Source organism: Loxodonta africana, chromosome 23 (genome assembly GCF_030014295.1).
Source record: "Loxodonta africana isolate mLoxAfr1 chromosome 23, mLoxAfr1.hap2, whole genome shotgun sequence".
Classification (NCBI taxonomy): domain Eukaryota; kingdom Metazoa; phylum Chordata; class Mammalia; order Proboscidea; family Elephantidae; genus Loxodonta; species Loxodonta africana.
Genome location: NC_087364.1, coordinates 25,478,906 through 25,488,737, shown reverse-complemented (window position 1 = coordinate 25,488,737; position 9,832 = coordinate 25,478,906).

Here is a 9,832-nt window from a genome sequence, read left to right as displayed (position 1 = left end):
CATTGCATCAATGTTAATTTCAAATAAAAAGAATTTAAGGCACAAAATGTTATTAGCTGTAAGTAGATTGATAACTTAATAAGGAAACTTTCACCAAAAAGACACTACAATCCTTATCCTACCAAAACCTACTAAGAAAAAAAATAAAAATGATGTAATGCAATTTAATACAACTTTGCTAGAAATGGGTTTAACGAACAGTAGTGACACTAATGAGGATATAGATTTAAATAATGGAATTACGATTTTAATATAATAGCCTTATATAGTGAGCCTTGACTCCAACATTTTCAAGCAAAGATGAAACACTTACAAAAGTTGACCAAGAACTACGACACACAAGAAGTCTACAAATAGTACAGGATTTATTATGCAGACCACTGTGTCTGACCAAATGCAATAAAATTAAAATTCTAGTGACTAAAATCTCATAAAGTATCACAAGTGTAGGAAATTACAGTACTCTTCCAAATAATAAATAATATACTTCCAAATAATTAATGAGCCCTTGAAGAAATTATAATTGAAATGGAAAATTATTGGGACCTGAATGACCAAAATCAAAATACATTAGCCACATATATCAACTCCTAGGCAATGGTAAAAAAACCCAATCGAGACGTAGTAAGGTGCAATTAACTTAAGTATAACATGTTTTTACAAGAGAAAATTTTAAAACTAATAAACTAGCTGATTAACTCAGGAAATTATTACAGAGCAAAATGAAGAAAACTCAGGAAAAATAGAAAGAACTTAGTGATAACATGGCTCCTGGATCCAAATAATTCTTTAACCCGAGCAGAAGGTGCACCACATGGAAAGAATACTTTCTTACACTCCTGTTCCTAACTTTGATTGCAAAATTATGATCACTAATAAGTCAAGGGGTTACGGGTTTGAACAGAAAGAGCTGAGGTATTTAGCAAATTACTAATTTCACATAGGCCTCTAATGAATTCTCATGTGACAATCTTTTCCTCTCCCTGATCAATTTTAGTACATTCTCCAAAATCCATTTCAAAAAGCAAATCCTCCATTAATATATAATTTCTTAGAGTTGGATATTCCTTCCTGGGTTCTGTCATGATTTTTAACCTTGTTACAGTGTATTGTATTGGCTTGTTTATAATTGGCCCTCACTTACATTTGGCTATGACCAAATGATGAGCTCATGTTCCAGGTAAATTCCAAGTTAGGTAAACAAATGAAGATTTTCTAATTTCAGCCTTCCTGCAAACCACATGATCCAATTAAATAGAGATTCCACAGCAGGCACTTTAAAAAGCAAAGCAGAGACCAAATGAGCAGCTCCTGTCCAAAAGCAGAATGAAAAGGCAGGAAGGGACAGGAACTGGTCGAATGAACACGGGGAAGCCAGGGTGGAAAAGGGGAGTGTGCTGTCACATTGTGGGGATTGCAACTAATGTCACAAAATGATAGGTGTATAAATTTTTGTATGAGAAATTAACTTGAGCCATAAATTTTCACCTAAAGCACAATAAATTTAAAGAAAAAGCAAATCAAACCAATTTATTAAGTTTAATGGATAAAATGGAGAAGGACGTGGAACAAGTCACTACATCCCCAGGTTTTCAGTGATATGCCTAAGACAGATGTCTGATGTGGTCATGATGACCCATTTAGGGCTGTGAGTTGACCACTGCTAGTGCCTTGTCTTTAATTATTTTCAGTAAGTGGAAAGTCATGGAGTTTCAGTTGGGTCTCAAACCATTATGGCTACAAATTGCTTCTTCTTACCCAAGGAGACCAAGTTGAGTAACAGCACAACAGTTCCAGGACCATGTTCCAACAACCAGCACAGAATCACCTCTCCTTCACTGTCCACTCCAAACCTAACACGTTCAATAACTAAATCTAATCACACTCCATATGCTTCTCACTTTTTAAACAATGCATGACACTCTAATAATATTCTTTAATAAATTCCTCATAAAAATCTGATACCACTTCTCATTTCCTTGTGCTCCAAAGCAAACTGTTAAACTCAGCTTTCAGAAATTTCCTGTGAAAAAGTCTCTTTCCTACACAGACTAGCACGTTTTCTGATATGTAACAGGTACTATTTGATTAATTGAATTTAATTGAAGATATAAAATCCAGGTTAAAATGTTAATAAAAATACATGAAGGAGATTTTTAAAATCTTCAACTAAAGTTGAAGCCAATGAAGTAAAAGCAAAAACTATATTAACCAATTTTCTTCCATCTAAAAAGTCCTAATTGTTCTATTACAGATGATTCAAAGCATTTGAAATGATTTCCTTCAAAACCAACGAAGAGCATAAAGAGTAAGAATTTATAAACAGAAATGTAGAATTTGAGGAAATTCAGAGTTTATTTCTACATTAAAGTTAATGAATCTTTTAGACTATTGTTTCCATATGAAATTATGCTGTGATTTTTAAAAACTATCTGTGACTAGTCATGGTGAAGAAGCTGTAGGTTCACTGACTTCACACATTTCCAGCAAGTCACAGCTGGAAATCCTATAAACAACAAAGCTTGTGATTTTTTTTGTGTTGTGCTTTAAGTGAAAGTTTACAGTTCAAGTCAGTTTCTCATACAAAACCTTATATTCTCTGACCCTAGTTTCTCTCCCTACAATGTGACAGCACTCTCCTTCTCTCCACCCTGTATTTCCCATGTCTATTCAACCAGCTCCTGTCCCCCTCCGCCTTCTCATCTCCCCTCCAGACAGGAGCTACTTGAGCTAAGAAGCACACTCCTCACCAATATCATTTTATGTCTTATAGTCCAGTCTAATCTTTGTCTGAAGAGTTGGCTTTAGGAATGGTTTTAGTTTTGGGCTAACATAGAGTCCGGGGGCATGACCTCTGGGGTCCCTCCAGTCTCAGTCAGACCATTAAGTCTGGCCTTTTTACTAGAATTTGAGGTCTGCATCCCAGTTTTCTCCTGCTCCATCAGGGATTTTCTGTTGTGTTACCTGTCAGGGCAGTCCCTGGGGGTAGCTTGGGCAAGATCTAGTTCATCTGGTCTCAGGCTGATGGAGTCTCTGGTTTCTGTGGCCCTTTCTTTCTCTTGGGCTCCTACTTTCCTTGTGTCTTGGTGTTCTTCATTCTCCTTAGCTCCAGGTGGGTTGAGACTAATTGATGCATCTTAGATGGCCACTTGCTACCTTTTAAGACCCCACATGCCACTCACCGAAGTGGAATGCAGAACATTTTCTTAATACACTTCATCATGCCAATTGACCTAGATGTCCCCTGAAACCATGGTCCCCAGACCCTGGCCCCTGCTATTTTGTCCCTCAAAGAGTCTGATGGTATTCAGAAAACTTCTTAGCATTTGGATTAGTCCAGTTGTGCTGACTTCCTCTGTATTGTGTTGTCCTTCCCTTCACCTAAAATAATTCTTGTCTACTATCTAATTAGTGAATACCCCTCTCCCTCCCTCCCCACCCTCGTAACCATCAAAGAATGTTTTCTTCCGTGTTGAAACCTTTTCTTGAGTTCTTACAATAGGGGTCTCATGCAATGTTTGTCCTTTTGCAACTGACAAATTTCACTCAGCACAATGCCTTCTAGATTCATCCATGTTATGAGATGTTTCACAGATTCATCTTTGTTCTTTATTGTTGGGTATTATTCCATAATTTGTTTATCCATTCATCCGTTGATGAGCACCTAGGTTGTTTCCATCTTTTTGCTATTGTAAACAGTGCTGCAATGAACGTGGGTGTGCACATATCTATTCATATGAGTGCTCTTATTTCTCTAGGATATATTATTCCAAGAACTGGGATTGCTAGATCGTATGGTACTTCTATTTCTAACTTTTTAAGGAAGAGTGAAATTGATTTCCAAGGTGGTTGTACCATTTTACATTCTTAATAGCAGTGTTTAAGTGGTCCAATCTCTCCACAACCTCTCCAACATTTGTGCTTTTTGGATTAATGCCAGCCTTGCTGGGGTGAGATGGTATCTCATTGTAGTTTTGATGTGCATTTCTCTAAGGGCTAATGATTGTGAGCATTTCGTCATGTATCTGTTAGCTGCCTGAATATCTTCTTTGGTGAAGTGCCTGTTCATACCTTTTGCTCATTTTTTTAATTCGGTTATTTGCCTTTTTGTTGTTGAGGTTTTTGCAGTATCTTGTAGATTTTAGAGACTAGACACTGATCGGGTTTCTTGTAGCCACAATTTTTTTCCCAACCTCTAGGTTGTCTTTTTACTCTTTTGGTGAAGTCTTTTTTTTAGACACTGATCGGGTTTCTTGTAGCCACAATTTTTTTCCCAATCTCTAGGTTGTCTTTTTACTCTTTTGGTGAAGTCTTTGGATGAGCATAATTGTTTGATTTTTAGGAGCTCCAGCTATCTAGTTTCTCTTCTGGTGTTTGTGCATTCTTAGTAAAGTTTTGTATACTGTTTATGTCATGTATAAGGGCTCCTAGCTTTGTCCCTATTCTGTCTTCCATGATCTTTATCATTTTAGATTTGATATTTAGGTCTTTGATCTATTTTGAGTTAGTTTTTGTGCATGGTGTGAGGTATAGGTCTTGTTTCATTTTTTTTTTTTGCAGCTGGATATCCAGTTATGCCAGCACCATTTCTTAAAGAGACTGCCTTTTCCCCATTTAACTGACTTTGGGCCTTTGTCAAATATCAGTTGCTCATAGGTGGATGGATTTATGTCTGGATTCTCAATTCTGTTCCCTTGGTCTATGTATCTGTTGTTGTACCAGTACCAGGCTATTTTTACTACTGTGGCAGTGTAATGGGTTCTAAAATCAGGTAGTATGAGGCCTCCCAATTTGTTCTTCTTTTTCAGTAACGCTTTACTTACCCAGAGCCTCTTGCCTTTCCATGGGAAGTTGGTGATTTGTTTCTCCATCTCATTAAAAAAAATGCCATTTGAATTTGGATCGGGATTGCATTTTATCTGTAGATCACTTTGGGTAACTTTGGGTAGAGCAGACATTTTCACAAAGTTGAGTCTTCCTATCCATGAGCAAAGTATGTTTTTTCACTTATATAGGTCTCTTTGGTTTCTTGCAGTAGTGTCTTGTAGTTTTTTCTCTGTATAGGTCTTTTAGTTCTCTGTTTAGATTTATTCCTAAGTGTTTTATCTTCTTGGGGGCTATTGTCAATGGTATTGATTTGGTCATTTCTTTTTTGACATTCTATTTGTTGTTGTAGAGGAATTTTTGTATGTTTATCTTGTATTCTGAGACTTTGCTGAAATCTTCTATTACTTCCAGTAGTGTTCTTGTGGATTCTTTAGGGTTTTCTGTGTATAAGATCATATCATCTGCAAATAGACATAATTTTACTTTTTCCTTACCAATTTGGATGCCCTTTATTTCTTTATCTAGCCTAATTGCTCTGGTTAGGACCTCCAGCACAATGCTGAATAAGAGTGATGATAAAGGGCATCCTTGTCTGGTTCCTTTCCTCAGTGGGAATGCTTTCAGACTCTTTCCATTTAGGATGATGTTGGCTGTTGGTTTTGTATAAATACCCTTTATTATGTTGAGGATTTTTCTTTCTATTCCTATTTTGTTGAGAGTTTTTATCATGAATGGGTGTTGGACTTTGTCAAATGGCTTTTCTGCATCAATTGATAAAATCATGTGGTTCTTGTCTTTTGTTTTATTTATATGATGGATTACATTGATTGTTTTTCTAATGTTGAACCATCCCTGCATACCTGGTATGAATTCCACTTGGTCATGGTGAATTATTTTTTTGATGTGTTGTTGAATTGTATTGGCTATAATTTTGTTGAGGATTATTGCATCTGAGTTTATGAGGGATATTGGTCTGTAATTTTCTTTTTTTATGGTATCTTTACCTGGTTTTGGTATCAGAGTTATGCTGGTTTCATAGAATGATTTGGGGAGTATTCCATCCTTCTCTATGCTCTGAAATTTTGGTAGAATTCTCCAGTGAAGCCTTCAGGGCCAGGGCTTTTTTCTTGTTGGGAGTTTTTAAAATTATCTTTTCGATCTCTTCTTTTGTTATAGGTCTATTTAGCTGTTCTACCTCTGTTTGTGCTAGTTTAGGTAGGTAGTGTGTTTCCAGAAATTTGGCCATTTCCTCTAGGTTTTCAAATTTGTTAAAATTTTTCATAATATTTTGGTATAAGTCTTTTAATTTCAGTTGGATCTATTGTGATACAGCCATCTCATTTTCAGGTTATTTGCTTCCTCTCCTGTTTTTCTCTTGTCACTTTGGCCAATAGTTTATCAATTTTATTGATCTAGTCGAAGAACCAACTTTTGACTTGTTAATTCTTTCAATTGTTTTTCTATTCTTTATTTCATTTAATTCTAATCTAATTTTTATTATTTGCTTTCTTCTGGTGCCTGAGGGCTTCTTTTGCTGTTCTCTTTCTATTTGTTCAAGTTGTAGGGATAATTCTTTGATTTTGGCCCTTCCTTCTTTTTGGATGTGTGCATTTATTGCTATAAGTTGACCTCTGAGCCTGTTTTTCCGATGTTCCAAAGGTTCTGGTAGGATGTGTTTTCATTCTTATCTGAGTCTAAGAATATCTTCTATAATTCAATAGTTTTTGAGCCAGGTGTTGTTTTAGTTTCCACACGTTTGATTTTTTTTCTTGTTTTTTCTGTTATTGACTTCTACTTTTATGGCTTTATGGTCGAAAAGGTGTTTTGTAATATTTTGATGTTTTGGATTCAGTTAAGGCTTGCTTTATGGCCTAATATGTGGTCTATTCTGAAGAATGTTCCACTTGCATTAGAAAAGAAAGTATACCTGGCTGCTGTTGGGTGGAGTGTTCTGTACATGTCTATTAGGTCAAGTTGGTTGATTATGGCATTTAGATCCTCTGTGTCTTTATGGAACTTCTGTCTGGATGTCCTGTCCATCACTGAAAGTGGTGTGTTGAAGTCTCCTACTATTATTGTGGAACTATCTCTTTTTCTATTCTGTTCGAGTTTGTTTTATGTATTTTGGAGCCCTGTCACTGGGTGTATAAATATTTATTATGGTTATGCCCTCCTGGTGTATTGGTCCTTTAATCATTATATAGTGTCCTTCCTTATCCTTTGCAGTGGATTTTACTTTAAAGTCTATTTTGTCAGAAATTAATATTGCCACTCCTGGTCTTTTTTGATTGTTTTTTGTTTGATATATTTTTTTCCATCCTTTGAGTTTTAGTCTGTTTGTGTATCTAAGTCTAAGGTGTGTCTCTTGTAGGAAGCATGTGGGTGGATCATGTTTTTTTTAACCTTTCTGCCACTCTCTGTCTCTTTATTGGTGCATTTAGTCCATTTATTTTCAGCATGATTATTGATAGGTATGAATTTAGTGCTGTCATTTAATGTCCTTTTTTGTTTTATTGACAGTTTCTTTGTTCCACTTACTTTTCTGTGCTGAGTCATTTTTCTTTATGTATTGTCTTTTCCTCTTTTTCATTGTTGTTAATCTTGTATTTGTTAAGCCCTTTTTTAAAATGTTTTTCTTGTTTTTTATTTCGGTGTTGTGTAGGATTGTTAGTTTCCTTTGTGGTTACCTTAATATGTACCCCAATTTTTCTAAGTTTAACCAGTCTTTTATTTCTTTATATTGCCTTGACTCCCTCTGCATATGAAAGATCTATGACTACATCTTTTTTTTTTTTGGTCCCTCTTTTTTGTTTTAATGTTGTCATCTTTTACATAATGATGTCTTTGCCTCTCTGTTTTGAGTGTTTTGGCTTTGATTTATTTTTGCGATATCCCTATATGAGCTGATATGTGGTTGCTCTGTCCTGTGTTCTAGTTTTGGGTTGTTATCTGATGTTTCTGACTTTCTAACCTATGTACTCCCTTTAGTATTTCTTGTAGTTTTGGTTTGGTTTTTGCAAATTCCCTAAACTTCTGTTTGTCTAAAAGTGTCCTAATTTTGCCATCATATTTGAGAGACAGTTTTGCTGGATATATAAATATTGACTGGCAATTTTTTTCCTTTAAGGCTTTATATATGCCATCTCATTGCCACCTTGCCTGCATGTTTTCTGCTGAGTTGTCCGAGCTTAGTCTTATTGACTCTCTTTCGTAAGTGACTTTTTTGTTTTTCCCTAGCCACTCTTAAAATTCTCTCTTTATATTTGGTTTTGGCAAGTTTGATTATAGTATGTCTTGGTGACTTTCTTTTGGGATCTACCTTGTGTGGGGTTTGGTGAGCACCTTGGACAGATATCTTCTCATTTTTCACAATATCGGGGAAGTTTTCTGTCAACAAATCTTCAACAATTCTCTCTGTATTTTCTGCTATCGCTCCCCTGTTCTGGTACTCCAATCACTTGCAGGTTATTCCTCTTGATAGAGTCCCACATAATTCCTAGGGTTTCTTCATTTTTTAAAATTGTTTTATCTGATTTTTCCTAAAATATATTGGTGCAAAGTGTTTTATCTTCAATCTCACTAATTCTGACTTCCATCGTCTCAATTCTGCTCTTATGACTTTCCATTGAATTGTCTATTCTGAAATTTTATTGTTAATCTTCTGAATTTCTGTTTGCTGTAACACTGTGAATTCTTGCAGCCTATTAAATTTGTCATTATGCTTTTCTCTAATCTGCTTAAGTTCCTCTGTGCTTTGTCTGTGCGTTCCTTGGCTTGTTCTGTATTTTGCCTGATCTCCCTCTTAATCTCTTTAAGAGTTCTGTATATTAATCTTTTGCATTTTACCAACAGTAATTCCAGGGGGTTGTCTTCATCTCGAAGATTTCTTGATTCTTTGTTTTGGGAGCTAGCTGAAGGCATCATGGTCTTCCTCTTTACATGATCTGATACTGTTTTCTCTGAGCCATCAATAAGTTATTGTATTTATTTACTTTACGTTTGCTTACTGTGTCCTAGCTTCTTGTTTAGTTTTGTTTTGATATGCCCACATAGGCTGCTTGAGTGAGTTAGTTTGGTTATTATTGCCTTTGAACCTCTAACATCCTGTCACCAGGTGGTTAGAGCTGTTACTAGGTATGTGAGCCCAGGAATCTGTTCACTTTTCTTGTATGGATTCAGGTCATGTGTCCAGGTAGTCAGTCACCAAATATGTGGGGCAGGGTCTCACCTACAGTCCTAGACAAGGAAGGGTGATTGGTGTAGGCACAGGCATCTGGCTGCGATGGGAGCCCACACGCTGAGCAAGGAAGGGGGCCGCCGACTGCCTCTGAGTGTCTGTGAGGAAAGCATGTCCCTGTTCCCTAGAGCATGTAGGTCAGCGGGTTTTACAGGTGGACTATGGGCACTCAATGCTGTTGGCTCTAAGGACTAGAAGGCACCTCCTATTCCTGGACCCGTCACAGGTGGCTATGTGTCATGCATGGAGCCACAGTTCTTAGGCCCCTGATGTGGGTCAGTGAGGACCCTGCTTAATAGGCAGAGCAGTGTCATATGTCACAAACCTACCTCTCCACCATGTAGCAGAAACAGTAGAGGTTAGACTGCGCTAATGAGGGCCTACATTTTTGAAATGGGCCCATGGTTTATGCAGGGGTGAAAGGCATTCAAAGTCCATGGACCCCTTATGCCTGTGCCTAGGCAAAGGAGCTGTTTCTGACCTAAATTCCTGGCTTAGGGAAGCCAGAGATTATTTTTTCCCTGTTTGTTAATTTGTTCCCTCTCCAAGACCAGGAAAATGGCTCAGGATGACAGCATGGTCTTTCTCTGGCCCGGGGATGCAGCTGGCTGGGACCCAGTGCAAAGTGGGAAGGCAGCAGGTATGTGGGAGAGAGGTTTTTCCTGAAGGTGTAATTTTGTATCCGTGAGGTTGGTTAAATGCAGGTACTTACCTTTTACCAACTGAGGGCCGCTTCTCACTTGTTCTGGAGGGTTGAACAGACTCTTC